Source organism: Aedes albopictus, chromosome 1 (assembly GCF_035046485.1).
Source record: "Aedes albopictus strain Foshan chromosome 1, AalbF5, whole genome shotgun sequence".
NCBI classification, from domain to species: Eukaryota; Metazoa; Arthropoda; class Insecta; order Diptera; family Culicidae; genus Aedes; species Aedes albopictus.
The window spans coordinates 207274372-207302062 of NC_085136.1; the positions used below are offsets into that span (position 1 = coordinate 207274372).

At 41.8% G+C, this 27691-nt stretch overlaps 1 protein-coding gene across 2 annotated transcripts in view; it reads right to left on the reverse strand.

The window, feature by feature from the left end:
- The window catches only part of LOC109430278 (uncharacterized), a 334978-nt gene that overhangs the window by 57831 nt on the left and 249456 nt on the right, over positions 1 to 27691 (reverse strand). The window contains exon 1 of one of the 2 annotated variants that reach the window (XM_062846167.1): positions 13424 to 14170. The exons of the other annotated variant lie outside the window; for it this stretch is intronic. The gene's annotated coding sequence lies outside the window, so the exon portion shown is untranslated. Of the gene's footprint in view, positions 1 to 13423; positions 14171 to 27691 lie in introns of those variants that run through there. 2 annotated transcript variants of the gene reach the window in all.

Sequence of the window (27691 nt, forward strand, 5' to 3'; positions counted from 1 at the left end):
AAAATAATTTCAGGAATTTTATTTTTCCTTGAGGAATTCCACCGGAAATTCCTTGACAAATTCTTCAGAAATTTCTTGAGGAATTCCTTCATTTCTAAAGCTCCTTGAAAAATTCCATAAGACATTCCTTCGAGAGTTCTTCTACGATTTCCTTTAGAAGTTTCTTCGGGAATTCCTTGAGGAATTTCTTAGAAATAGATTTAGAATATTCCTTGAGGAACTCCTTCGAAGTTTTCGTGCGGAATTCTTCCGAAAATTCCTTGAGGAATACCTTCAAAAATTCTTGGAGGAACTCATCCGGAAATTTCTGTGATAATTCCTTCTCAAATTCCTGAAGCAATTCTTTCGAAAATATTGAAAAAAAATCCACTAAAAGTCTCATGAGATATCCCTTCTGAAATTCCATAAGGAATTTCTTTAAAAATCTTTCAAAGTTTCCTTGAAAAAATATTTCGGAAATTCCTGAAGAAATGCTTTTATTTCCAAGAGGAACTCATTCGGAAATTCTTTGAAGAATTCCTTTAAAAATGCCTTGATAAGGAAAATTCGGAAATTGTTAAAGAAGTTCGTTTGGATTTTTTTTTGACATATGTCTGAAATGTCTTATGGAATACCTTCGAAAATTTCGTGAGAAATTGTTTGATAAGTTCGTTGAGGAATTTTTTCGTTTTTTTTTATAAATCTTTACGGAATTCCTCAAGGAATTCCAGCGAAAGATCCTTGAGAAGTTTTTTCGAAAATTCCTCAAGAAATTCCTTCAAAAATGTATTCAAAAATTTTTGTAGGAATTCATTCGGAAATTTTTGGAGGTAGGGGAACTTACGTATTTTCGGCAGTTTTGTTCTCTTCGTCATGGGGGTTTTTTTGAAACCTGTTGATCTCAAAATTGGCCTCAAATCCTTCTCAACCAAGCTGAGTTATGTGCCCAAATTTCAGAAAATTCGGCCCCTAAAAACCCCCCATGACGAAGAGAACAAACCTGCCGATAATACCCTTTGTCACCCTATTTCAAGGCAAATCCATAAGGTATTTCTTTGGAAATTCCAGGAGAAATTCCTTTGAAAATTTCTGGAAAATTTCCCTCGGAAATTCCTGGAGAAATTCCTTCGAGAATTCGTGGAGGATTTCCTTCGGGAATTCCTGGAGTAATTCCTTCCTGAAATTTCTGGAGGAATTCCTTCGGAAATTCATGGAGGAATTCCTTCAGAAAATCCTTGAGCGATTCCTTCGCAAAAGTCCTGGAGGAATTCTTTCTGAAATTTATGGAGGAACTCCTTCGGAAATTCGTGAAGGAATTCCTGGAGAAATTCTTTCGAAAATTCCTGGTGGAATTCCTTCGGACATTCATGAAAGAATTCCTTCGGAAATTCCGGCAGGAAATCCTTTGAAAATTCCAGGTGAAATTCCTTTGAAAATCCCTGGAGGAATTCCACCGGAAATGACTGCAGGAATGGACTACCCGCTTTGCGCGCAGCCACAGTTGATCAGCAGGAGTAAATCAATTTAATTTTGTATGGCGAAATGCATCTAAACTTGAATTATTTGAAATACAAAGTTTTTCCCGAAAAAATATTTGGTAGGCTTAATAGTGGTCACCATTGTGCACAACCACTACCAAATATTTTTTCGAATAATGTGTTCCATATTGAAGAATTTGCCTTTAGATGGTATTCGCCAAACAATATTTTTGCGATTTACTTTTAGCGATTTTGCGCACATAGAAGCTAGCGCCACAATGGTCGATGCGGAGAGTAGGAAAACAGCCGATGTAGTTAATTCATTCCCTCGGAAATTCCAGGAGGAATTCCTTCGGAAATTTATGAAGGAATTCCTTTGGAATTTGCAGAAGGAATTTCTTTGAAAATTCCTGGAGGATCTCCTTCGGAAATTCCTGGAGGATTTCCTCCGGAAATTTCTGAAGAAATTCATCCGGAAATTCATGGAGGAATTTCTCAGGAAATTCCTGGAGGAATTCCTTTGAAAATTCGTGGAGGAATTTCTTCAGAAATTCGTGAATGAATTCTTTCATAAAATTTCTGGAGCAATTCCTTCGGAAATTCATGAAGGGATTTCTTCGGACATTCATGAAGGAGTTCCTTCGGAAATTCCAGGAGGAAATCCTTTGAAAATTCCTCAAGGAATTCCCTTGAAAATTCCTGGAAGAATTCCTTCGGAAATTCCTGGAGGAATTCCTCCGGAAACTCCTAGAGTAATTCCTCCAGAAATTTGTGGAGGATTTTTTCCGAAATTTCCTGGAGGAATTTCTCCGGAAGTTCCTGGAGGATTTCCCTCGGAAATTCCTGGAGGAATTGTCACGGAAATTCCTGGAGGAATTCTCTCGGAAATACATGGAGGAATTCATTCGGAAAATCCTGAAGGAATTCCTTCGCAAAATTCCTGGTGGAATTACATCGGAAATTCATGGAAAAATTCCTTTGAAATTCCAAACGAATTCATCCAGCAATTTCCGAAGGAATTCCTCCCGGAATTTCCGAAAGAATTCCTCCAGGAATTTTTGAAGGAATTCTTAACGGAATTTGTAAAGGAATTCCTCCATGAATTTTAGAGAGAAAATTCCTCTTGGAATTTCCAAAAATAAAATCCAAAGAGGAAAAAATTCCGAAAAAATTTCTCCAGGAATTTCCGAAGGAATACCTCCAGGAATTTCTGAAGGAATCCCTCCAGGAATTTCCGAAAGAATACCTCCAGGAATTTCCGAAGGAATTCTTCCAGTAATTTCCGAAGAAATTATTCCAGCAATTTCCGAAGGAATTCCTCCTGAAATTTCCAAAGGAATTCCTCCAGGAATCATAAAAAGCATTCCTCTAAGAAGTTAAGAATGATTTTTTTCCAGGAATGTCCTAAGGAATTCATCCAAGAATTTTCTCAGGAATTTCTCTATAGATTTCTGAAAGAATTCCTCCAGAAATTTCGGAGGTATTCATCCAAGATTTTTCGAGGGTACTCCCCAAGGAATTTCCGAAGGAATTCCTCCAGAAATTTCCGAAGGAATTCCTTCAGGAATTTCCGAACAAATTCCTTCAGGAATTTCCGAAGGAATTCCCTCACGAATTTCCGAAGGAATTCTGCAAGAATTTTGGAAGGAATTCCTTCTGGAATTTTTTAAGGAATTCCTCCAGGATTTTTTTGAACGAATTGCTTCAGGAATTTCCGAAGCAATTCCTCCCTGAATTTCCGAAAGAATTCCTCCAGGAATCTCCAAAGGAATTCGTCCAGCAATTTCCGAAGGAATTCCTCCAGGAATTTTCAAAAGAATTCCTTCAGAAATTTCCGAAAGTATTCATCCAAGATTTTTCGAAGGACCTCGCCAAGGAATTTTCGATGGAATTCTTCCAGTAATTTCCGAACGAAGTCCTTCAGAAATTTCCGAAGGAATTCTTCCAGGAATTTGTGAAGGAATTCCTCCAGGAATTTCCTATGGAATTCGTCCAGCAATTTCCGATGGAATTCCTTCAGGAATTTCCGAGAGAATTCCTCCAGGAATTCCTTAAGGAATTTCTCCTGGAATTTTCGAATGAATTCCTCCGGGAATCTCCAAAGGAATTCGTCCAGCAATTTCGGAAGGAATTCCTCCCGAAATTTCTGAATGAATTCCTCCAGGAATTTCCGAAAGAATTCCTTCAGGATTTTCCGAAGGAATTGTGCTAGGAATTTCCGACGGTATTCCTCCAGGAATTTAAAAAAAATCTAAAAAGAATTTCCGAAAAAAATCCTCCAGGAATTTCTGAAGGAATTCCTCCGAAGGAATTCCTCCAGGAACTTCCAAAAGAATTCGTCCAGCAATTTCCGAAGGAATTCCTCCAGTAATTGCCGAAGAAATTATTGCAGGAATTTCCGAAGGAATTCCTCCTGGAATTTCCAATGAAATTCGTCCAGCAATTTCCAAAGGAATTCCTCCCGGAATTTCCGAAAGCATTCCTCCAGGATTTCCTAAAGGAATTCCTCCTGGAATTCCAAAGGAATTCGTCCAGCAATTTCCGAAGGAATTCCTCCCGAAATTTCTGAAAGGGGCCGTCCATTAATTACGTAAGGGAAATTTTACGATTTTTCGACACCCCCACCCCCCCTTGTAAGATTTTTTGTATGAGAACCCAGATATTTTTGTATGGCGCGTAAGATTTCTCAAACCCCCACCCCGTCCCTCATAAACCCTTACGTAATTAATGGACAGCCCCAAAGAATTCCTCCAGGAATTTCCGAAGGAATTCCTCCAGGAATTCCGCTAGGAATTTCCGAAGGAATTCGTTCAAGAATTTCCAAAAAAATCCAATAAGTATTTCCGAAAAAAATCCTCCACGACTTTCCGAAGGAATTCCTCCAGGAATTTTCAATGACATTCGTCCAGCAATTTCCGAAGGAATTCCTTCAGGAATTTCCAAAAGCATTCCTCCAGTAAGTTTGGAATTATTTTGTCCAGGAATTTCGTAAGGAATTCACCTAAGGATTTCCTCACGAATTTCTCTATGGATTTCTGACAGAATTCCTACAGGGATTTCCGAAGGTATTCATCCAAGATTTTCCCAAGGAACTGCCCAAGGAATTTCCGAAGGAATTCCTCCAGGAATTGCTCCAGGAATTTCCGAAGGAATCCTTCAGAAATTTCTTCAGGAATTTCCGAAGGAATTCCTTCAGGAATTTCCGATGGTATTCTTCCAGGAATTTGCGAAGGGATTCCTCCAGGAATTTTGGATGGAATTCCTTCAGGAATTTCCAAAGGAATTCCTCCAGGTATTTCCAAGGGTAATGACATATCCTTTTCTAACCGGAATATCCGCATTTATCCGTTTCTAACCGTCGCTAACCGTTGCTACGAGCTGCTAAGTGAGCAGCGGTTAGACGCGGTTAGCGACGGTTAGAAACGGATAAATGCGGATATTCCGGTTAGAAAAGGATATGTCATTCCCCTTGGATATTTCCGAAGGAATACTCTCAGGAATTTTCGAAGATATTCCTCCAAGAATTTCCGAAGGAATTCCTGCATACATTTAAAAAAATACGAGGATGCAGGAGAATTTTAGTTTTACTAGTCAAAAACAGCTCTGATCATCTAAGTTTTTCGGTTAAGTTAGAATATAGTTGCTCGGTCAGGGGGGGCCACGGCCCCCCTCTGCCCCCCCCTTGGCTACGCCCTTGCAAACATCAGCATCATCGTGCTCATCATTCTACCGTGGACAGGGTAGAAAAGTTGAAGCAGCACAAGGCACCAGTTCGATATAGTTAAATTAGAATAGAATACATGTAGGCGTTGTACAAAGTGCAGCGTCCAATTGGAATCGCTCACGTAGTGCCCTAGTGGACAAAAAGAGCTGTAAATTAGGTTAAGTGAATAAGAATAAAAATAGTGATGCACAAAGAAACCATTACCACGTACTAGTTTCAATGAGAAAAAATCCATATTATTTATTGTGTCAAACCGTTCTTTAGCTACAACGCATTCAAAAAATTAAAGAAATGAGAAAAATGGGCCTTGTTAAATGTTATCTATCTCAACTACATTCAATGAATCGAATGTAGTGAAGTTTTGAGCGTTTATGACTTATATAATGAGCTTTTTTTCAGATCAAGGCTTTTTCCGAAAGCGTAAAATTTGATTTTCTATCTTTTCCATCTACCGGCGAAAACGAATCCATCCAGAACATCTTGATTGGAGAAGAATTTCAATAACTAACCAAGTTCTCGCTGCTTAAACGAAAACTTCCCTAAACTAGCCGTGCATCTCAATGCTAGTAAATAAATGCGAACTTGTCCCCTTGGCGCCACTTGAGCTTTTTGGGCCGTGCCGTGGCGCAAGCCGCGCGAAAACGGACTGCACAAGTGCAACACCAACTTCTATTTTTTTCCTTCCCCGTACTAGCTGTCTGGCTGTGACAGAACAGCTGCCGGCCCAAAAGTTTTCCAATTTACGCCTGAATGTTTCATTTCCAATTCGCTACGCGACAGCCAGCAATGGAGGACTATGTATAAAGAACGAAGGAAAATCTTTCACTCTGACGACCCTCCCATCCGAACGCCTCCACTAACTAGCTGGAAGTCTTAGTAGTTTTTGTAGCAAGTTTACTTAAACTTCCGCGAAGCCCATTGGGATTCACGCGGCTGGCTGCGGGCAGATTTATGCGATTCGCTAGGATTACTCGCCGGAGCGGGACTACTACTGAGCGAACGACCGGAGGGGGAGCATTAATTAAGATAATAAGCCAGTTGACTCGATTGTCTGGCTCTGGAGTGCCGGTTTCCACTTTTTCGGAACGGTGCTATTTTTTGTTGCCGCGCCGAAGAAAAGTTGGGTCAATCGGCGATGGTCCATTAAAGCGTTTTAGTTTCTCTTCGTTATTAGATTGTCGCCTTTGTGTTTCGACGACTCCGCATCCGCAGCCACTCCCTATGTAGAATGGTGGGCAGGGCACTTTAGTGAACCATTATCGAAGGGTTCTTGGGCGTGAGTCTCGAATTTTAAAAAGCTTTTCAATTCAATTGTCACTTTTTTTTGTTTTCATCGATTGCATGGTGTGCAGAACAGAATAAGAGCTGTCATAATCGAATGAAAATCTTTACGAGATGATAAACCTGTTCTTTGCCGGCACCGGTAGCCAATGAATTATAGAGTACATTTTATCGATTTTGAGTATGCATATTTTATGCTCGAATGTGGTTGTCTTCAACTACTCCATATCGCATTCCACTGAAAGTGGAAAAGAGAAATTCCGTTTATGACTTTAAATTTCGCATGAGCATAGATGGCCATACAATTCGTAGTTGCTACTCCGTGATTGAAAAGAACCAATAAACAGACTTTGGAAGTAGCTTACCGTTCTTAATGTGCATCTTCGAGAATTCCAAACTTTGTTAAGGACAGAATTGTTAGAATCCCAACATGGTCGCCACAATGGCCGACTTTGGCACCTACTCACGATTTCGAGGGCACATATCTCTTCGTAAACAAAACTAGCGCACTTGATCTTCTCATTTTAAGCTTCTTATAAGTGCTGAGCAGCGCGGGTTCGATTCCCGCCACAGCTGTCAGGAAAAGTTTTCGATTGTGACACTGGGCGTTGCATGCTAGTCCGGGGGGTTGAAACCTGTTGTACTCAAAGTTGGCATCAAGTCTTTCCCAACTAAGCTGAATTATATGACCAAGTTTCAGGCAATTAGGCCTACAGACCGCCCCTCCCCTCCCATGACGATATAAACAAACCTGTCGATAATACTCAATGTCACCCTATGTGTTTGTGATTCTGAATGGATTGAACCGTCGTTGGACAGCCCGCGATACCAATGGCGACGACCACAGCGACGAAAAGGGACTTGCGATTGGAAGCTCGATACGTGGAACTGCAGATCTCTCAACTTCATCGGGAGCACCCGTATACTCGCCGATATACTGAAGGACCGCGGGTTCGGAATCGTAGCGCTGCAGGAGCTGTGTTGGACAGGATCCATGGTGCGAACGTTTAGAGGTCATACCATCATACCATCTACCCAAATTGCGGCAACACACGTGAGCTGGGAACAGCTTTTATAGTGATGGGCGACATGCAGAGGCGCGTGATCGATTGGAGGATCAAGGGCCGATTCTTCAACATTAGCATAATAAACGTGCACAGCCTTCACTCCGGAAGCACTGATGATGACAAAGACGCATTTTAAGAGCAGCTCAAACGCGAGTACGACCGCTGCCCATTCCACGACCTCAAGATCATCATAGGAGACCTAAACGACTAGGTAGGCCAGGAGGAGGATTTCAGACCGACGAATGGAAAGTTCAGCTCCCACCAGCTGACGAACGAAAATGGCCTACGCCCCATCGATTTCGCCACCTCCAAGAACATGGCCATTCGTAGCACCTTCTTTCGGCACAGCCTCCCGTATCGTTACACGTGGAGATCACCACAACAAACGGAACGGCACTTCTCCGACATTATCGACGTCAGGACCTATCGTGGCGCTAATATCGACTATGATCGCTACCTGGTGATGGTTAAACTGCGCCCAAAACTCTCCGTTTTTAACAATGTACAGTATCGACGGCCGCCCCGGTACGATCTAGAGCGATTGAAGCAACCGGATGTCGCCATCGCATACTCGTAGAATCTCGAGGCTGGGTTGCCGGACAAGAGCGTGCCCGATGTGGCTCCTCTAGAGGAATGCTGGAGTACAGTGAAAGCAGCCATCAACAATGCAGCCGAGAGCACTATCGGGTACGTGGAACGGAGTCAATGAAACGATTGGTTCGACGAGAAGTGCAGAGTGGTTCTGGAGGAGAAGGACGCAGCGTGGGCGGTAATGCTGCAGCATGGAACCCGACAGAATGTGGAGCGATACAGACAGAAGTGGAAACAGCAGGCCCGTCTCTTCCGGGAAAAAAAGCGCCGCCTGGTAGAACCGGAGTGCGAGGAAATGAAAATGTGTGCTGTGCCGTTCACAAGAAACACGTAAGTTCTACCAGAAGCTCAACGCATCCCGCAAAGGCTACGTGTCGCAAGCCGAAATCTGCAGGGATAAGGACGGGAGCCTTCTGACAGTCAGACGTGAGGTGATCGAAAGGTGGAAGCAGCACTTCGACGAGCACCTGAATGGCAAAGAGAATGTAGGCACGGAGGACCAAGGCAGCAGAGGAAATGACTATGTTGGTGCAGCAGAGGACGGGAACGAACCAACTCCCACGCTGAGGGAAGTTAAGGATGTCATCCACCAGCTCAAAAACAACAGAGCGGCTGGTAAGAACGGTATCGCAGCAGAACTCATCAAGATGGGCCCGGAAAAGTTGGCCACCTGTCTGCACCAGTTAGTAGTCAAGATTTGGGAAAACGAACAGCTACCGGAGGAGTGGAAGGAAGGGATAATCTGGCGACACGTTAATGTGTGAGAACTTTCGAGCGATCACCATTTTGAATGCCGCCTACAAAGTGCTATTCCAGATCATCTTCCGTCTTCTATCACCTGAAGTAAATGAGTTCGTTGGAAGTTATCAAGCCGGTTTCATCGACGGCCGGTCGACGACGGACCAGATCTTCACCGTACGGCAAATCCTCAATGCCGTGAATACCAGATCCCAACGCATCACCTGTTCATCGAATTCAAGACGGCTTACGACAGTATCGACCGCAAAGAGCTATGGAAAATCATGGACGAGACCAGCTTTCCCGGAAAGCGTACCAGACTGATGGATGGTGTGCAGAACAGCGTAAGGATTTCGGGTGAACTATCCAGTTCATTCGAATCTCGACGGGGACTACGACAAGGTGATAGACTTTCCTTATTATTCAACATCGCCCTGGAAGGTGTTATGCGACGAGCCGGGTTCAACAGCCGGGGTACGATCTTCACGAAATCCGGCCAATTTATCTGTTTTGCGGATGACATGGATTTTATTGCTAGAACATTTGGAACGGTGGCAGAACAGTACACCCGCCTGAAACGTGAAGCAGCAAAGGTCGGACTGGTGGTGAATGCGGCTAAGATAAAAGTACATGCTGGTAGGTGGGACTGAGCGAGACAGTACAAACCTTGGCAGCGATGTTACGATAGACGGGGATGTTTTCGAGGTGGTAGAAGAATTCGTCTACCTCTGTTCCTTGCTAACGGCTGACAATAACGTGAGCCGTGAAATACGAAGGCGCATCATCAGTGGAAGTCGTGCTTACTACGGGCCCCAGAAGAAACTGCGGTCAAAAAAGATTCACCCCCGCACCAAATGTACCATGTACAAGGCGCTTATAAGACCAGTGGTTCTCTACGGACACGAGACATGGACGATGCTCGAGGAGGACCTGTAAGCACTCGGAGTTTTCGAGCGACGCGTGCTAAGGACAATCTTCGGCGGCGTGCAGGAGAACGGTGTGTGGTGGAGAAGGATGAACCACGAGCTCGCTGCACTCTACGGTGAACCCAACATCCTGAAAGTGGCTAAATCCGGACGGATACGATGGGCAGGGCAAGTTGCAAAGATGCCGGACAACAACCCTGCAAAGTTGGTGTTTGCTAACCATCCGGTTGGTACATGAAGATGTGGGGCGCAGAGAGCACGATGGGCGGACCAGGTGGAGCGTGATCTGGCGAGCCTGACCGACGTTGGAGAGTTGCAGCTGCAAATCTAGTATTATGGTGGCAAATTGTTGATTCAGTGTTATCATGAATTTGATGTTGAACTAAATAAATGAAAAAAAAAAATGAATTGCGTCTCCATCCAGCGGCGGGTGGTGACGCCGTAGACGGCGATCGTCACCCTCTTCCACGCACAAACATGCAGTGATGCCAATGGAAGAAGATAGAAATCATGCATATAAAATGTTCATTGTTTCAAAATTTAATAACGCCCTTATTTGAAGTGCAACTAGAAAGTAGTCTTCTGACAAAATTTTCATTGATGTATACCCTAAATCTTTAGAGGAGAGAAGATGTTTAGTGTTGCGTAAAAGTACCTTTTTCTGCAAGAGTCTAAAACGTTCGATTTCCCCATACTGGGAAATTGAAATTCCCATATGGAACTTCAAGTCAAGAAGGACTAGCTTCCTGATGTTTTTGATTTTTTTTTATTTTGCAGGGTTTTATTTGGGCCCATTTGCAGCCATTTGTGACTATGCGGTTTCGTGTATTCGAAATTTTGCAAAAATCGACGCGGCCTATTCCTCGAGTAAGCCACCAGTGCAGTGCTTTACATAAAAATTCCAACGGTATTGTCAGAAAATCTTTCGAGAATGTTGTCTAGGCATCATTGTTTCTTTCTATCGAAATTTTCATTAATAAATCAGGCGTTTCAAAAGATTTTTTTTAGCTTAGCTGAGCGGCTGTTCGAGCCTGTATGCAGTTGATCATCAATATTAACTTCTTTTCTTGATCAGCCTAGATAGCTGTGTAGAGTCAGTAGCAGTTATCTTATTTGGCTAAGAATATTGCCCGTTGTGAAGATTTATAGATTCTGGCGCAAATAAATGATTAGGCTTATTTTCAGCGTAGGTGCGTTATAAATTATTGTTTACAATGCAAAACTATCACGAAATGAGTACCTAACAACACAGTGTAAAATATTCACTAGGACGCGGTCTGGTTTTATATCTGTGGGCCCACGCAACAAAAATCCACGTAACTAATTTTCGCGCAGAAGTCTAAACAGGTGGAATCTCTGCAATAACACTACGGACCGCCTGATCCAGTGGTAAGAGTCCACTGAACAGGTGACGCCTAATTCATGGTGTTATGCGGCTTTATGCTTACCGTGCCAAGGAATGAATGGTTAGGAGGGGGGGGAGGCCTAACCACAAATGGAGCCTGTGGAGAATTTGGGCGTCCCCCACAGTATTATGCCCGTACTGCACAACCGCTGCCCTTCTTTATCCTCACTTGAGGCTTCATACGGGCGGGGTTTTAAAGATATTGTTAATTAGTTTAAATGTTCACCTACATGGGTTCGCACTGTGCGATTTACACAGTGTATTCTGTGTATCCTCGCCTTTGGCGTTTTTCAATCGATACCGATTTAGTTTTTTTTACTGTTTGCTTAGATCAATCTGCAGCATCAAAGAACAGCAACGACCAATCTTTGCAGACTTATGCAAAATGGTACAGCAAAATAGGCAATGTTCCCATTTCGCTTTAACTTTCCTAGTTAATTTTATATTTTTCCCTCAGAAAAATCACCTTCAATCACTGATCGGCTCCGGATCCAGGCAAGTGTGTACCTTTCCCAATAACTCCGAAATGGGAGTTCTGTTGTACCTAGTGTTGTTTTTACCCTCGCTGGCGAAATATGTACGCCTTCCGGGGATAAAAACCAACCTGACCAGACCGAACCGAACCGAACCAAACCGTCCTACATCAGCCAGTCCGATGTTTATTTTTATGTTCATTGTTATTCTTTCCCGGTACCAATAATGGCAACAATAAGAATAATAAGAATTGCCTGATGGTCGATGGGAGCGCCGCCCTGCCTAGCAGGAGCACGATTCGGAAATTGCAAATTTATAACTCCCACGGCGTGGGGGCCAGCAGTTGACCCTTGAAAGTGCCACCAGTAGCTTTTCGAATTATCGTCACTGCAGTGGAAAAACGTGGGTTTTACATTTATTTTTCAAAACGCTGATGGGCTTCCCGCTCGTTGACGCTTACTTTGTATGGATTGCGAGAAATTGCTTCATGCAACCATTATGGAAAACTCGCCGTGACTGGAGATTCCAGGAATTGAATTTTACACTTCTTGGATGCGTTGAATAATAAGTTCGACATTCCGTACAATGGCTTTTCATTTAATTACGAACCGCGCCATGTTGGATTTTACCGCATTCATTCAAACCACAGTGATAGGTTGCTTCACAATACAGCTACGAAAAAAAGTGCAAAACGTCCTTTAGTTCTTCTTCTTCTTCTTCTTTATGGCTCGACGTTCCCACTGGAACTTGGCCTGCCTCTCTTCAACTTAGAGCTCTTTGAGCATTTCCACAGTTATTAATTGAAGGGCTTTCTTTGCCTGCCATTGCATGAATTTGTACATTGTGAGGCAAGGACAATGATACACTATGCCCAGGGAGTCGAGAAAATTTTCCCGACAGGAACGAGAATCGAACTCGCCGTCTCCGGATTGGCGATCCATAGCCATAACCACTAGGCTAACTGGGCACCCCTTCCTTTAGTTAATAACTGTGAATATTTCGAAAATTTTATACGAAAACAAATTTAAATAAAACCGGGATTGACACCTGTTTCCGGCACGCTGTTTAACATATTCAGCTTCTCGTTGACGGTGTTGGCTTAAGCGTTGATGCACTTGCTATCATGAGAATTGAGATATACAACACTCTGACACTCGTCAGTGACGAATCGTCATATAAAAATGAGTCACCATGCGTTTCCATTGAACTTTATGCGGACAACTACATCGATAAAGAGATCCTAGTTGGTTGACCGGGGATTAGTAAAACTCAAGTTTTGCGAAGTAACATTCAAATATTAAAAAAAAAAAAAAAGATGTAGCAATATATAAAGATTTATCATCTGACACATGTAAATTGTAGACAGTTGCAATTATTTATAATTATTATTATTATTTCTTTATTATAGAGATTTTCAGCCCTAGGCTGGTTCATCTCTTTAAAAGTATGACGGGGGTTGAGAAGGGAAAGAGGAGAACCCTGACAGAGTCAGGGAGGGGAAAAGGGTTTAAACAGAGTTTTTGTGCGTAGTATGAACGCGAAAATAACTGGCAACTGGTGGGGTTGTCTGGTCCGGGTCTAGCTGGGTCTGTCATAATCAAGCTTGGTAGGTCTTGTCATAATCCATCGGGGTCCGTTTTCGTTGCAGGTCAGTCTTCTTGGTTTGTAGTTCCGTTCATGTTCCAAATACAGTTCCTGTGGTGCGGTCTGCCTCAGAATCTATTTATAATGCTTTGAAGTTATTATTCTTTATTACTCACCGAGAATTCACAGTTATGCAGTTACGTTTGATTGCAACCCTTTACATGCACTTCCCAAACATTGCACATCCATAAAAAAAACGCTGGCGCTTCATTCACTTTCCCCTAACCGGCCCACTTTCGTCCATTCACAACTTGTGGTAATTCACTCTCACTACAACTGGTGGACGTCGCTCTTAATTCCGGAACACATTCCACATATGACCGAACCGAACCGCGTATTCGCCGTCCACACTCAACGAACACTCGTGACAATCTAATTCAATAACTGTCTCGTTGCGGGCCAACGTTATTGTTGTTGGTGTCGTCCGTGTGTTTGCGTTTCTACTGCATCCCACAAAACCGATTTTTATCACATCCGTTGATTTTTTTTCGCAAAAGGATTGAATGGCAAAAGCTGAACCAGCACGGAATTGGAGCTGACTAAAGGCGTTTACATTTATTCTGAACACGGTCGCTGGTTGAATAAAGTGGCCTCCTCTCTATCCTGCAGAATAACGAAACTGATCCAATGCTGTGAAACCTTTGCACTTCGATTGACCCAAATGTTCTCGACGTCTCAGTTGAAAAAAATTTTGGCTTACACTTTTTTGATCAAGATACCGAAGACTCAATTAGATGCGTTGCTAAAACCGCGACGACGCTACGCTTGTCCGCCACTCTCTACAGAATCAACCGAAAGCCACTATCGCCCGAGTCGTACTGTTCTGAATCGGTGGGAGCTGATCGCACGTTGTTGACACGATATGTAGATACACAGCGTATGTTTTTTTCTGTAGGTACCTAGGTACAACAAAATTTCATAGATAAGAGTACGCTGATAACGGATATCAACTGAATTCGTTATCGATATTAATGGCTTTGGATTGTCGCAGCACCTACAGCTGGCGAAATTCAAGGGTGTTCGAGCGATTAGTCAACAATCCAATATGGATTTTGAGAAAATTGCATGTTATCGCGTCAACTTTTATCAATTCTGGGTCAACATGTAAAAAGAGTGTAACAGTCGCTGTGCTCCGTTATTGAAGAAATTTGAGAAACGTATCAAAATTAAGAAACATAAGTGCTTTATCCCTTTCAGAATGGACAAAAGAGTGAGTATCTCCATAGATATGGCTGAACTTTGATTCTTGACTTTTGGATGTTCTAGGGTAATTACTCCTTTCGTTGTGGTAGTACCAATTATGGTGGCAATGGAAATTTAGCACGTATCGGACTTAAATGTTAGCAAAAGTGAATTTTCAATGATGTTTTATGCGTCAATTATGAGATTGAATCGTTTCTGCTTTTAGTTTTGCCCAAATGTTATGGATAAAAAGTTATATTCCTTATTATTTTTTGCTGCTTGCGACCTACTAGGTGGTAGTGTTTGTATGTGTTCCAGTTTTAATTTTTTTTATAGAGCAAATTGAGATAAGAAACCGAAACAGTTAACAAAGACAAAACTAAAGCTGTTAGTACAAATATTTGTTCAAAACGAAACCAATGCTCAAACATCTTGTTTGACTCGATCGAATTTTCATTAGTGTCAAACTGATGTTGTTTCTTGAGCTCTTTCCTTGTCAAGTAAGTGATGAAAACAAAAAAATAAAATGCAAAACTGTCATCAGCACACAACTGTGCTGGTTCGTCACGAAAGAGAATGAACATGAGGGCGTAGGATTGATAAGTTTACTCTTTACCCCGTTCGATGGATGCATCCATAGCATTCGCGGATACATACACCCACTAGGCTAGAAGCTTCAGTTTTGGCCAGCCCGGAGTTTTGGTCATAGTGCGGTATTTAGCCTGTTACAATCTAAATCGGCATAAATTTATTTTCACTAGTGCCGGCGACCCCCCTGGGGGGTCGCGACCCACAGTTTGGGAAACCATGCACTAGTAGATTCTAATATTAAATGATGATTACAGCTGCGAAAACCATACATTTTGATTAAAAACGGGAAGAAAAAAAGATTCCCTAAAAAATCAGCTCCCATATAACTATTTTGGCCAGGGTGTTTCTAATTTGGCCACTCCCATAAAAAATACACGTGATTGGCCAAAATAGAAACCAAAGCTGAGAATATGGACAAAACCTCGGCAATGCTTCTATTTTGGCCAATGCCACTTTTAATACAAAAATCAAGTATTAGCTTGATTTCTGCATTTTTGTAATAAAGTCATTTGACACATTGGTAGTTTTCATTGGATTATTGGTTATTTTTATAAAAGTAATTTCCCTTAGACTGACCAAAACCGGTGCCCGCACCATATTTATTACTTTCATTAGAAAATTCATTAGAATACTTTTTGTTTGATTTGTCATGCTCTCTGAGTAGTTATACATCGAAATGCTTTCAGGTAATAGATAGAAATATTGTCATATCAATTGTTACCTACATTTTAATGAGGACATCAATCTGAATCGTGTTTTTGCACGATATTTCCTCGAGTATCAATTCCTCGAATGCCGTTTTTGTATTTGATCGTGCAAGTGGTAGGTGATGGATACAAATCTTGCTTAGCAGTGAAACAATAATTAAACACTTCACATTTTATTAAACATATCGGACGTACAACAAATGTGGACTATTCTACGTTGTGTTTCTGTAATGACTGTCAAGTATATGAAGTTTGTTCTAGTGGTGTTGGTAGGGGTAGAGATCTGCACCGGTAGTATGGTTCTGTCCGAACATACTCCCCCCCTTGAAGTGATAACTTCAACTGATGATCACTGCTGCATTGTTGTAGGGATGTATTCGGATGATATAAGACGCCCGTGAGAATAGTTCCGATGGTCTACTCTGCCGCTAGGGGCACATAAACAAACGAAATCTTTGAGCAGCACTGCGGTCTTTTCTCCGAAAGCTGTGCAGATTAGAGGCTACGGGGGACATTGTGTCCCGCCAGAGTAACGATTTACCCTGGAAAACGCTGTTGTAAGCACTTGATACATTCACCTCTAATTGCCTTACAGACATCAGAACAATGCAGCAATCCCTTCCGTCGTTGTACACTTCATACGAAGTGAGCAAATCAAACGAGATAATCGATCCGATGAGGTCTTGGTTGTCGTACTGTAGCCATTGTTCGCCGTTGGAGAATAAACAGCCAAACTATGCGATGTGTGGTGAAGGTGCTTTTTGCTCCACTATGCACCGAAGATTTGTATATCGCACGACTGGTCACGGCACCATTATGATCGTGCAAGTGGTAGGTGATGGATACAAATCTTGCTTAGCAGTGAAACAATAATTAAACACTTCACATTTTATTAAACATATCGGACGTACAACAAATGTGGACTATTCTACGTTGTGTTTCTGTAATGACTGTCAAGTATATGAAGTTTGTTCTAGTGGTGTTGGTAGGGGTAGAGATCTGCACCGGTAGTATGGTTCTGTCCGAACAGTATTTTTATCTCAAGCATACCATTTTCCAGAAAAGTGTTTTCGTTCTCATTTTATCATATCTTCAAGAGAATGAGAGAGTGGACTATTTTAATTATTATCATAGATTTTCCTTTTATTTGATTAAAGGAAAACAGAAGGAGCAGGGTGCTCCCAATTTCAGCTCAATAAAAAAAAGAAAAGAAAAAAAATAACAGCACTGTTTGCATTCTTTTCTTTAGTCTTATATTATTTTGATTATTTAATTCTTATGTTATTTTTTTCACTTTTTCCAATATTTTTTCGCATGAACTTCTCGGAACCTTGCCGGAATGCTTCCTTGAAAGAATTTTATAAATCCTATGGCCCGGGCTCACAATAAATCATGACATAAAATCACCATTCCATTTTTGTTTATATACCTACAGCCATCCCATAAAAATATGATATAGTGGAACCTTGAATGCCGTTATATTTAATGGGGTTATAGTTAATTGAAAATAAATAATTAGAACCGTATTTTTCTCATGTCGTCATTGAGATAAAAAAAAAAATCAAAAATTTTCGAAACTTGAAATAAAAAAAAATTAATATCTTTGGACTAGTTGGCCGATTTAAAATCTATTTTATCGATCTATTTTTATTTATTTTGGGAGGAACTTAGACCCCCCCCCCTCCAAGTAATAACACATACACGATGACATCGAGCATCTTCGGCAATCATTAGTGACGAAAATAATCTAAGGCAGGCATTTTTATTATTGTAATTAGAAGGATTTAGGCCACCATGAGTGTTACGTCGTGTCATAATTTACTACCAATTCCCAATCAATAATACAGTCCACTCAATTTAGCTTGGGCAATCTTCTGAAACATGATGAAAGGGTCTAAATGTGTTTAGGTGCGAAAAATATGCAAGTACATATATTATTTTTTCAGGGTTTCACAGTCTCGAGACTAAAAAAGCTACTTGTTTTTTTTATTTTTATAAGAAAACTCAGAATATTTGGCGTAACACATAAAAAAATATACTATGTGATTTTTTGTTTGTTCTTGATATTTTTTAAATAGTTTTATTTCCCCTTATTAATCATTTCAGGCCAAACATGTCTAAAGGTCCTATCTGCAAAAGAGAGGCTCTCTTTAGTTTCCCTTTCTTTCGTTAATATCTCAGTTGTTTATTTGTATTATGATTGTCTCCTTGCATTGAACGATGGTCAAAACAATCGTCTTTTGATTTGTACTGCAAAAATAGTTGAAAAGTGTACCATTACATTGCAATAATTGAAAGAGAAAGTGAACAAAGAGAGCCTCTCAAATGCAGATAGGACCTATTGAAATGTTTGGCCTGATTTGTAATTTTGATTGTATTTTGATTTTTATCTAAAACTATGGATACAAAAATACCAGGGAATAGTTTTATCCCAGGTAACAATTTGATGCTGTACAAACGTTTCTCCAACTATTTTAAATCAGCCTTCATTTTAACAAAAGCTGAGCAAAATAGGTGCTATTCTTTATTCAGCTTCTAAGCATCTAATTTTGGTAATTTTATTAAACCTTTAGTTAATTTGAGATTCACTGGAAGGCTGATTTAAGGCTTAATATGCCCTTAATCAGTAATCAATTATTTTTTTTCCTCCCCTGTTGGGGAATTTAGGCCACTGCGTCCAATAAGCTAAAATTTTGTGGCATGTCCCGTTGCTTTGGAGATGTTTAGGAATTAAATTAATCTGTGGGAAAACTGGAAATTGAACTCGGACTTCCCGATGTATAGTCACTCATCTTAGCTCCTACACTATACGCAATTGCGTACATATCCTCGAAAACAAGAGCATTACTTGTTGTGTCTGAATAGTTAAGAACATAAGTTGAACTAAGTCTGTATTGAGGCTGAAGAAGCGACGCGAACTTCACAAAAATATGCTTGGGTCAGCTGTCAAAAAATATTTGATTAAAGGTTTATTCAACTTGATATTCAGCCATCTATGTATTGCTGATTAAAGAGGATGAACGAGCCATACTTCAGACCAACATTCAGCTGTTATTGTGTTCAGCCATTGACGCCATTAATCAGCTATTGTTCAGCTAATACTCTTACTGTTCAGCATTCATTTTTACTTGGATATTTACAATACAATGCATACTTTTATGGGGATTTTCCATATAAGAACATTGTAGAGTAGTGTAAAAAGCATGCATGGTTGAACTCTCGATATGTTACGTCTAATATTATGATAAAAACAAAAACACATCCTCCTGGTGAGATGGATCTACATAGGCCATAGCTGAGTCGGAAGACACCAGCAAAGAAAAAAAAAAAACAAATCCTCCCGAGATCATGAAAACACGGAAAATCTAAGAGAATAAAATCGAGTTATATACTGTTCCTTTTAATTCCAACTGTGTATTTGCATCCTTTGTAGATACGTATTGCGACCTCAATTGTATGGTCATCTTCAGTGTCTTTATTGACTCTATCGACATTTTTCTTTAGTTTTTAATATACATACACTATACTTTAAGATTAGGTGCAAGTTAAAACGGGTGGGGCAAGATGAAACGCGAAGTTTTGAAAAGGATTTCAATACAATTTGGCAGTTTATTCCTTTCCAAAGGATTGCATTATTTATAATGATTAGATAAAATCATGTTAACCCGCTATTTCATCTTACCCCATCCGTTCCAACTTGCCCTGGTGTACCTACCTTATGCAATAAAAAAGTACGATTGGTTGATTCCCGCAAGGTGTGTAACCCCTTAATTTGTTACCTTGGCGTAAACTGTTTAAACAGTTGATGACCGCTGTAATGCCTACTAAATATGTAACAACACCCTATCCCATCAATCCAGTAACGATTGCATTTAAAAAAACTGCCAGCATCCAAATAACGCCGCCTACCTGTGAAGACGAAAACTGCAGCACTCACGGATCGCGAATCTGAAATCGGTTCCGCTCAAAAATTCTCTTCATTCTCTTTGAGATCAGATCGGATGATCAGCCTCCCAGCATCCCAGCCGCGGAGATTAATGATTTCCTCGTTGGAGTGCGGGAGATGGCTAATCCCTCCTACAAAGAAAACCTCTTCTATCCTTTAACAACCCCGCGAACGACCCTATCACAAAAGATAACTGCTTCACTTTAGTCTGGGCTACCGTAATCATCAGATCGCAGGAAATCCAAAGTGAATAGAAGCTTGTGCTATATTAGACCAAAGTTGCTAAGAAACTAGCCAGCCAGAACAGAAATTAGTGCCAATAACGAAAGATTAATAATCAACCAAAAGACTGCCCAGTGATATAGTGCGCTCCCTCCAGTGGTTTCCCACGGGAATCCCGAGCTGTGGAGGAAAACGTAATAAGGTGATTTCCACGTGGTTTCCCAAGTAGGCGTCCATTGTTATACCGTTGAATTAATCCATTTTAGAGCTGCATTTTCCATCTTTGGCGCAATACGAATTTCCCGAATCGAGTGTCGAGATCAGAAAATCCAGGTAAATTATAATTCACGGCACAGAGTTCAGTCATTTAATAGATCACGTCATACAGGTAAAAACCCGCGTGACGTGGGTTTTTTGTTGGGATTCGCCGAAGTCGCGAGGCGGTGAGTTGGAGTTTCCACGGAGCACGTGGGGGGAGGTAAAATTGGATGAGGAGCAGTAGACGGACGACCCATCCCAAGTCCTCGAAGAAAGAGAGGCTCTCGAGTGACCAGAACCAGAGCGACGCTGCCGAAACCCCAGAGCGAAAGCCAGTCACCCACATCTACTCTTGGAGGTTAAGCACATCCACTCCTCCGGACGGTGGAGCTCGCGTTACCCCCGTTACCTGGTACGGCTCGCCATCAGCATCCGAATAAGTGAATCGGGGCTACCTACACGATCTGCACTGAGCCGATCTTCACTGAACCGATCTTCACGGAGCCGATCTGCCGGAGCTGGTCGTTGAACCGTGTGATCAACAGTAGGTCGCCGATGGCACTCCTCGCCACATCTCCACATCTGTGGGACCAGCATGCAGGTCAGAAATCTATATGTGATGTGTGATGTTCAGGTTTTTCAAACTAGGCAGAAAACCAAGTTTAGACTAGTCCCGGGACAAATGAGGATAGGATAGGAGTCAGGAATGTAAAGAGTGAATACAGATTGCAATCGAATATGTAACTGCTCCGAGTCTATGCGTTTTGGTGACGAAAGTGCCCTGGATTCAAGTGAATCGTGCGTTTTTTTCTTCTTTGCATTTTACACAGTTTTCTTTTAAAAATTAGAAAAGGTTTTGCGGAAAAAGTTGGGTAAGTTGCCAATTTGTTATCTTGGTTTGTTACTTACAGGGTTTGCTGAGTGTTTAGGAGCGTTTGAGCCATATTAAAAACCCGCCCGTTGATAAGAGCCTTGTAACGTTTTGCGTTTTTTTGGTTAAATTTAATGGAATAAAACAAATAAATAGAATAAAAGTAATTTCAATTTATGTTGTATTAATGTTGACGATAAAGAAAAATTTTATTTGTTCGTAAAATTGGTCCATCCCTGTGACTTATGCTGATGTATGTCGTAGCGTTTGTAAAAGCTTACGTGATTTGAACTTTTATAGCATAATACGAATGGCGCGTATCTACTTTCTGGCGAATTACAGTCATACTGCAAATTTGTCGCCATGCATGAAAATCGCCATGCAGAAAATGTTGGCGCGATTTTTAATAATAGTCATCTAATTCAATAGTGGGACTTTTGAAAAGCGGCACAGTTTCTTAGCGCAACGACTGCTTCAAATCGATCATTTCGCTACAAGATCGGCTGGAAGACAGAAGTGCGCGAATTTAATTCGAAGTATCTACCAAGTTTGATTTGAGTTTGAGTTGAGTTTAAGTCAGTTTAAAGTGAATTGAAGTCTAGTTGAGTTTTTGGTGAAAGTTATTCTCCAATTTCTAAGGTAAAAGTAGTGAGTGAGTTTAAAAAGATTATAAGTGATGTTGAACGTATTTCTATGTGATTTCTTTCGTGTTTAGAGGACCGAGGTCCGCAAATTCGCGATTTCTGCAATTGATTTATTTCTAGAAGGAATTGAACTACGAAAAAAGGTAATTTTTTGATAATTAAATTAAAAGTGCTTAAGATTAACATGAATTCCTGTTGGACGTGTAGCGCCTAGCGCTTTTTTCGTACGGCTGGTTTTTTCGTCGTCGTTCGGCGGTATCCCTCGCCGAATCGGGGTTTAGTAGGCGGATTGAACCGCCAGTTTCGTCCGTGAGTCATCGTTTCCGACCCGTGTGCCCAGCAAAGGCCCGCCTTTCAGAAGGCAGTCAAACGGAGGCGCGAGTGAAGTCGCTCAATCATCTTCGTAGCGAAGTATTCCCGTCGGCCGCCAATCACCGACGGTAAGGCCCTCTTACGTCATACCCCGTGGGCCGGAATCAACGAGAGCCGGTTCGTAGCAGCGTGTCGCCAATTGCACGTCACGAACCCGGTCCGTATCTAGGAAGATAGAGGTTGCGGCATTCCCCGCTCGGTCATAGCTGGAAGCATAGTACGCGAAGCCGGGTCGCTGGGCTCTGTTTGCGCCTTTATTGACCGGAGAAAGACCATCCCGGGAATCGCTCGGCATCCGCTGAAGCCCTCTCGTTCGTCCAACAATCGGAAGCTTCCGTCCAGCCGCCACTCCCTCCGCACCGGTAGTTCGGCCATACCGCACACGGGTCCCTTTGTCGACGCTGCGCGCCAAATCGCAGCACGGACTCGTCGGCAGCCGCCATTCTGCTGTCGCCGCTGTTGAGCATCGAGGTACTCGCCATCGTTGAGTCGTCGAGCTACGCCACCCCGTCATCGAGCATCGCAACACCAAAACCTGCGCAGGTATGTGAAGAGCTTTTAGTTACATGGCCATGTTTGTTCTTTTTCCATTCCGTTACGAATTTCCCGTCCAATACGAATGAAGTTGCTAAAATAAATAGTTAAAGTTTTGAAATTAGTTCGAATCCGTTACGTTTCACATTACTTTTTGAATAAACATACTCACTACAGTCCGTTACGTTTTGATTCCGTTTTCGCTCGTATGAGTAAGCATCCCTTCCGGTTTTCCATAAGTTCTTCTAGCCTGTGAAAGAGTTGGAGTTTAGTTTGCGTTTTCGAAGAAATTCTGCCGTTATTTCCATGAACCGTTCAAAACCGTCCCTGAGTGAGAAAGTCTCTAGCAAAGTCGGGCAAAATTAAACACGACCGGTGGTCTCTCTTTGAGAGTGGCGCTTAAGCCACCGCGCTTTTAAAATTCCTCGTGAACAGTTTACGAACGGTTACAGTCTCTGGCCGGACTCGTACGTGCGTCTGCAACCTTCCCTCCGGGAAGTGGCGCTTAAGTTGCTGACGTTGTTGAAACCAAACAGTTCGTTACAAATATTTTTTTCGAGAAAGGCCACTGATGGCACTAATCCCTACGTTGTGGTTACTTTTTTACTAATTTCACCAAAACTGCTCTCCACTCGTACTTCCAATATTGGGCTAATTACCCTAGCTGGCTCAGGTCCGTTTCGGGCAGGTGTAACTTGGGAATATTCTTCTACAAGCTGCCACAGTCCAGTAACACACAAAAAGCCACAACTAGCACAACGGGGACGAATGGTAATAACGGGAACTCTCTCCACTTTTTAAATTACAAACACGGCTACTAGAGACATACGACCAACAAATTTATTCTGTTACTCCACTTTGAATTTATTACAACTTTCACTTTCGGTGGGAATCTAATTAGATCTGCGCGCGCTCTGTCTGACTGTCTAAATACGAATGGGTGGGGTGGTCGGGCTGGGTATGCTGGTCCCGCAGTCGGCTGTGAGCCGAGTTGCCAGAACGCGTAAAAAATCTCGCTCAGGTGCGAGCGGCAGCACCAACTACTGCGTGAGATGATGATTCTCACGCATCAGGTCGCCTCGTTAGGTTGTGAACCAACAGCCACTTATTTCAAGAAATTTGAGTTAAGGTGCTGCGGTGTTTCTCTCTTGACAGTTATACTAATAATGATGTTTTTTAAAATACCGCCTACTCAGCGGTCTGTTAAACTACCAAATCTCATTTTCTTCAATGAAAAATGTTCATTTTAGCATCAGTTACGTATACTTTATTTAGACAGCAAGGCTCCATTTGTGCGACTGGTTTCATCCAGAACTGGGTTTCGTATTTCCATTTCTTTGGGTTTCAATGCATGCTAAACCAAATGCTAGACTATACTATTCTTCCAACGGGGAAGAAATGCCGCAGCTCTCTTCCAAATGCGAACTTCTCAAAATGTGTAATTTGTTGGTCCACTCTGCTTGACAGTTATATCTAATCTGATTAGTCATAATTGCACCGCCTAGTCGGTGGAGTCGGAACTATCACATCTTTTTTTGTTTCAGGTTGGGCCGGCTTCTTAACCAAATTCTCAAGGTAAACACTATTATCACAGGACCCAACAAATTGCATACGGTGGTAGCATTCTATGGTGAGCTTACTATGCAGTCACCGGACCCGACAGATCGAAACTGCCGCAACGGTCATTCCCTTCTAGAGCGATTGGACAGTAGTATGGGACACGCTTGTATGGAAAAATTAAATTCTCGCTCCAGTCGACTTTTTAGATCCCATTTAGGTCCCATATAAACTGTACAAAATTTCAGCGCAATCCGTGAAACTATAATTTAGCGCAAGCGGTTCAAAGTTTGCATAGGATTTTCTATGGGAAAAGTTACACTTTCAAACAAAAAATCCCAGAGGTCACCCTTTGTCTCCTTAATTCAAATCAATCAATGATTCTTGTAGGAAAATCATTTACAAAACTTTCCTTCGAAGACCGCAAAACGATTGGATGCTTGTGAAAAAAGTTATTGATTTATTACCGATTAGTGATCCATCGGACGGCTTTTTGTTTTGTTTTATTAGCAGCACTGTAGCTGCTGCCTTGGCTGCTGCTGTTTCTGGGGGTGGTGATGCCTCCCGCCACCCCATGCAGCAACGGCAGCAGCAGTGCTGCTGATAAAACAAAACAAAAAGCTGTTCGTTGGATCACTAATCGGTAATAAATCAATAACTTTTTCCACAAGCATCCAATCGTTTTGCGGTCTTCGAAGAAAAGTTTTATAAATGACTTTTCTACAAGAAGCGTTGATCGATTTGAATTAAGGAGACAAGGGGCGACTTCTGGGATTTTTTATCTGAAAGTGTGACTTTTCCCATAGTAAAACCTATGAAAACTTTGAACCGCTTGCGCTAAATTATAGTTTCACCGACTGCGCTGAAATTTTGCACAGTTCATATGGGACCTAAATGGAATCAAAAAAGTCGACTGGAGCGAGAATTTGACGTTTGTCCCATGCTATTGGACAGCCTGATTCGCCGATCGAATCCGAAGCTGAGGCAAGTTTCCTCTTGGGCGAACTTTTCTCCGGTGGATCGCATCCATCGCTAAGGCAAGTTCCCTTCATGGGGCGAACTTTTAACTTTTGACAACTACCGGACCCGACAGTTCTAAACTGTCGCTAAGGTTGCTTCCTTCTTAGGTAAGCATTCTTTCGCTGAACCCGATGGATCGAATCTCCATCGCTTCAGCCTAGCTCATTTCTAAGGCAAGCTTCTTTTCACTAATTTCCGCCGGACCCGACAGATCGTATCTGTCGCTACGGCAGCTCACTTTTGAAGTGAGCTTATCCTTTTCGCCTGCACCGGCCAGATTTTTATCCGGGCCGAGGCATCGTTTTCCTCTTTTGTCTGACCGGTCAGATACTATCCGCCGAGATCAGACAGTATATATTTACCACATATAGTTCATATACCGAGTCAAATTTCAATCAGCTTTGGGTTCTTGCTTCTCGTCGCAATGTGGTGTTCCTCTCTTGACAGTTGTACTAATAATGATCTTTCTTAACACACCGCCTACTCAGCGGTCTGCTAAACTACCACAGGTGCTTTTCGTCATACAAAATCAAATAATTTTGCACCTGCTTATAAACTCTGAGCGTGCCCTGTGTAGGCAGGCAGTCTATTCGTTTCGTCAACGGTCGAAGAAAACTCACATTGCAGATTGTTGTGCACGTTTCCAATGACGTAGGTTACTGTTATTGATGAAAATCGAGTGAAAATTGTTAGAATCATTTCTCACATTTTTATAGATACCTAAGGTTAAATAAATACTAGATATGACAATTTTAAAATATAGAACCTGTCGATAAAATATGTATCGTAAGCGAGGATGTATCCTCTGCTCTTCGAAGGTCTATGAGCTTCACTGCGAAAGAAATTCTATCACAGGATCAATTATAATGAATTTAATAGCGTGTGCAATTACTCAACCAATTAGGTGTACTAATTGCACAAACATCATTGTGCCCATTTTTCATCTAACGACCATGTCGCTTTGGTAGAATGCAGAGAAGTGCTTTTCATGACTCCTACTCTCGATATGATGATGACGATTCAGGATGGAGTTGCATCGCACTAAAGTCAGAATGTTTGAACGCAAGGTTATGAAATGTTTATGGTAATGATGGTAATGGAAGATCAAACACAAACCAACGCGTACGTTCGGGCCGTGTTCAATGTTGTTAGTGGAGATAATTAAATAGTTAACCGAAAGCTGGTCTCTCTGTGTTAAAATTACGTTTCCAAAACTGGGTGTCGAGTTTCTGTGCAGAATCATTTTCGACATCCGATCAGCTAACCTAATTTTGTGAATGACCATAGTGGCTGTTAGTTCAACAATGTTTGTCTTTATACAATAAAAACCCGATTTCATCACCATCATTATCAGCATTATTTCCGTTTTCATATTCGCGCAATTTCATCCGGTGAAAAGCGTTTATTTGTTTTGTGGTAGCTTCCCGCTGGATCGGGTAATCCCACTCGTAACGAAGCCCACGAACCGCAAACTGCATTTATAAATTGACGGAAACAAACAAAATTAAAGCACCACCGGCTTCCATTTTCCGAGCTTAGCTTAGCTCCCCCGAAAAGCCACTTCTTGGTTTCGCAGATCCGTTATCCTGCTCCAGCGACACTCCCACACGCAAACAATATCATCTCATGGTCTATTTGCACATCCCGTGCTCGGCGATTCTCAGTTGGCAAGATGGTTAGCCACGCAAAGTATTGTGGAATTCAGCGGCGCGGTCACGTTTTCAAAAACCATTTTCCAACCCCGTAGTTCAAACGTTACGCAAGAGTGGACAAGTGAAGGAGCGAACCAATTCTTTAAGCAGTAGGGCATACACTGCTTGACTGCTTGTTTTTTTTTAATCTGTATTAACGAGATGTTTAGCCCTAGACTAGTTCATCTCGGGACCCACGCTGTACATCCCTTACGAGGGAAGAACTTAAACTTACGAATCGCGAGTTTGTCGGGAGTGGGTTTCGTTCCCAGATCCTCTCATTCAACAAGCAAATGGAGACGCATGGTCGTTTTAGCCATTAAACATCAGCGAATGAAGTATACGCAATGTTCACACACACGCATACACAATTTTCGATATGTTTATGGAGCGTAGACTTTGGCCAGAACCAATCTGCCCCTTACGAGTCTACGTAGTTTATGGACAGGCCCTGTGTATTGTCAAAAAACTGCACAATAGTAGATACCAGACACTTTTTGAAAACTTTAATCGGACAACTGATTTTTCCAGTATTAGCTACAAGCCCAAGCAATACGCATGTCATATACTAGTTATACGGCAGCGCAATTTTTGGTTGTATAGAAGTTAATTAAATCTTACGCGCTATTCAACCATAATTGAGAATACCGTCTTACGTAATAACTGGACAGCCCCTAAACGGGAACAGCTTAGGCAACATACTCTAATATGGTGCTTGAACCATAAACTTGCCAATATTACGTTCACTTGAAACCTCGCCAAAATTCTTGCTTTGAGCTACAGAGTTGC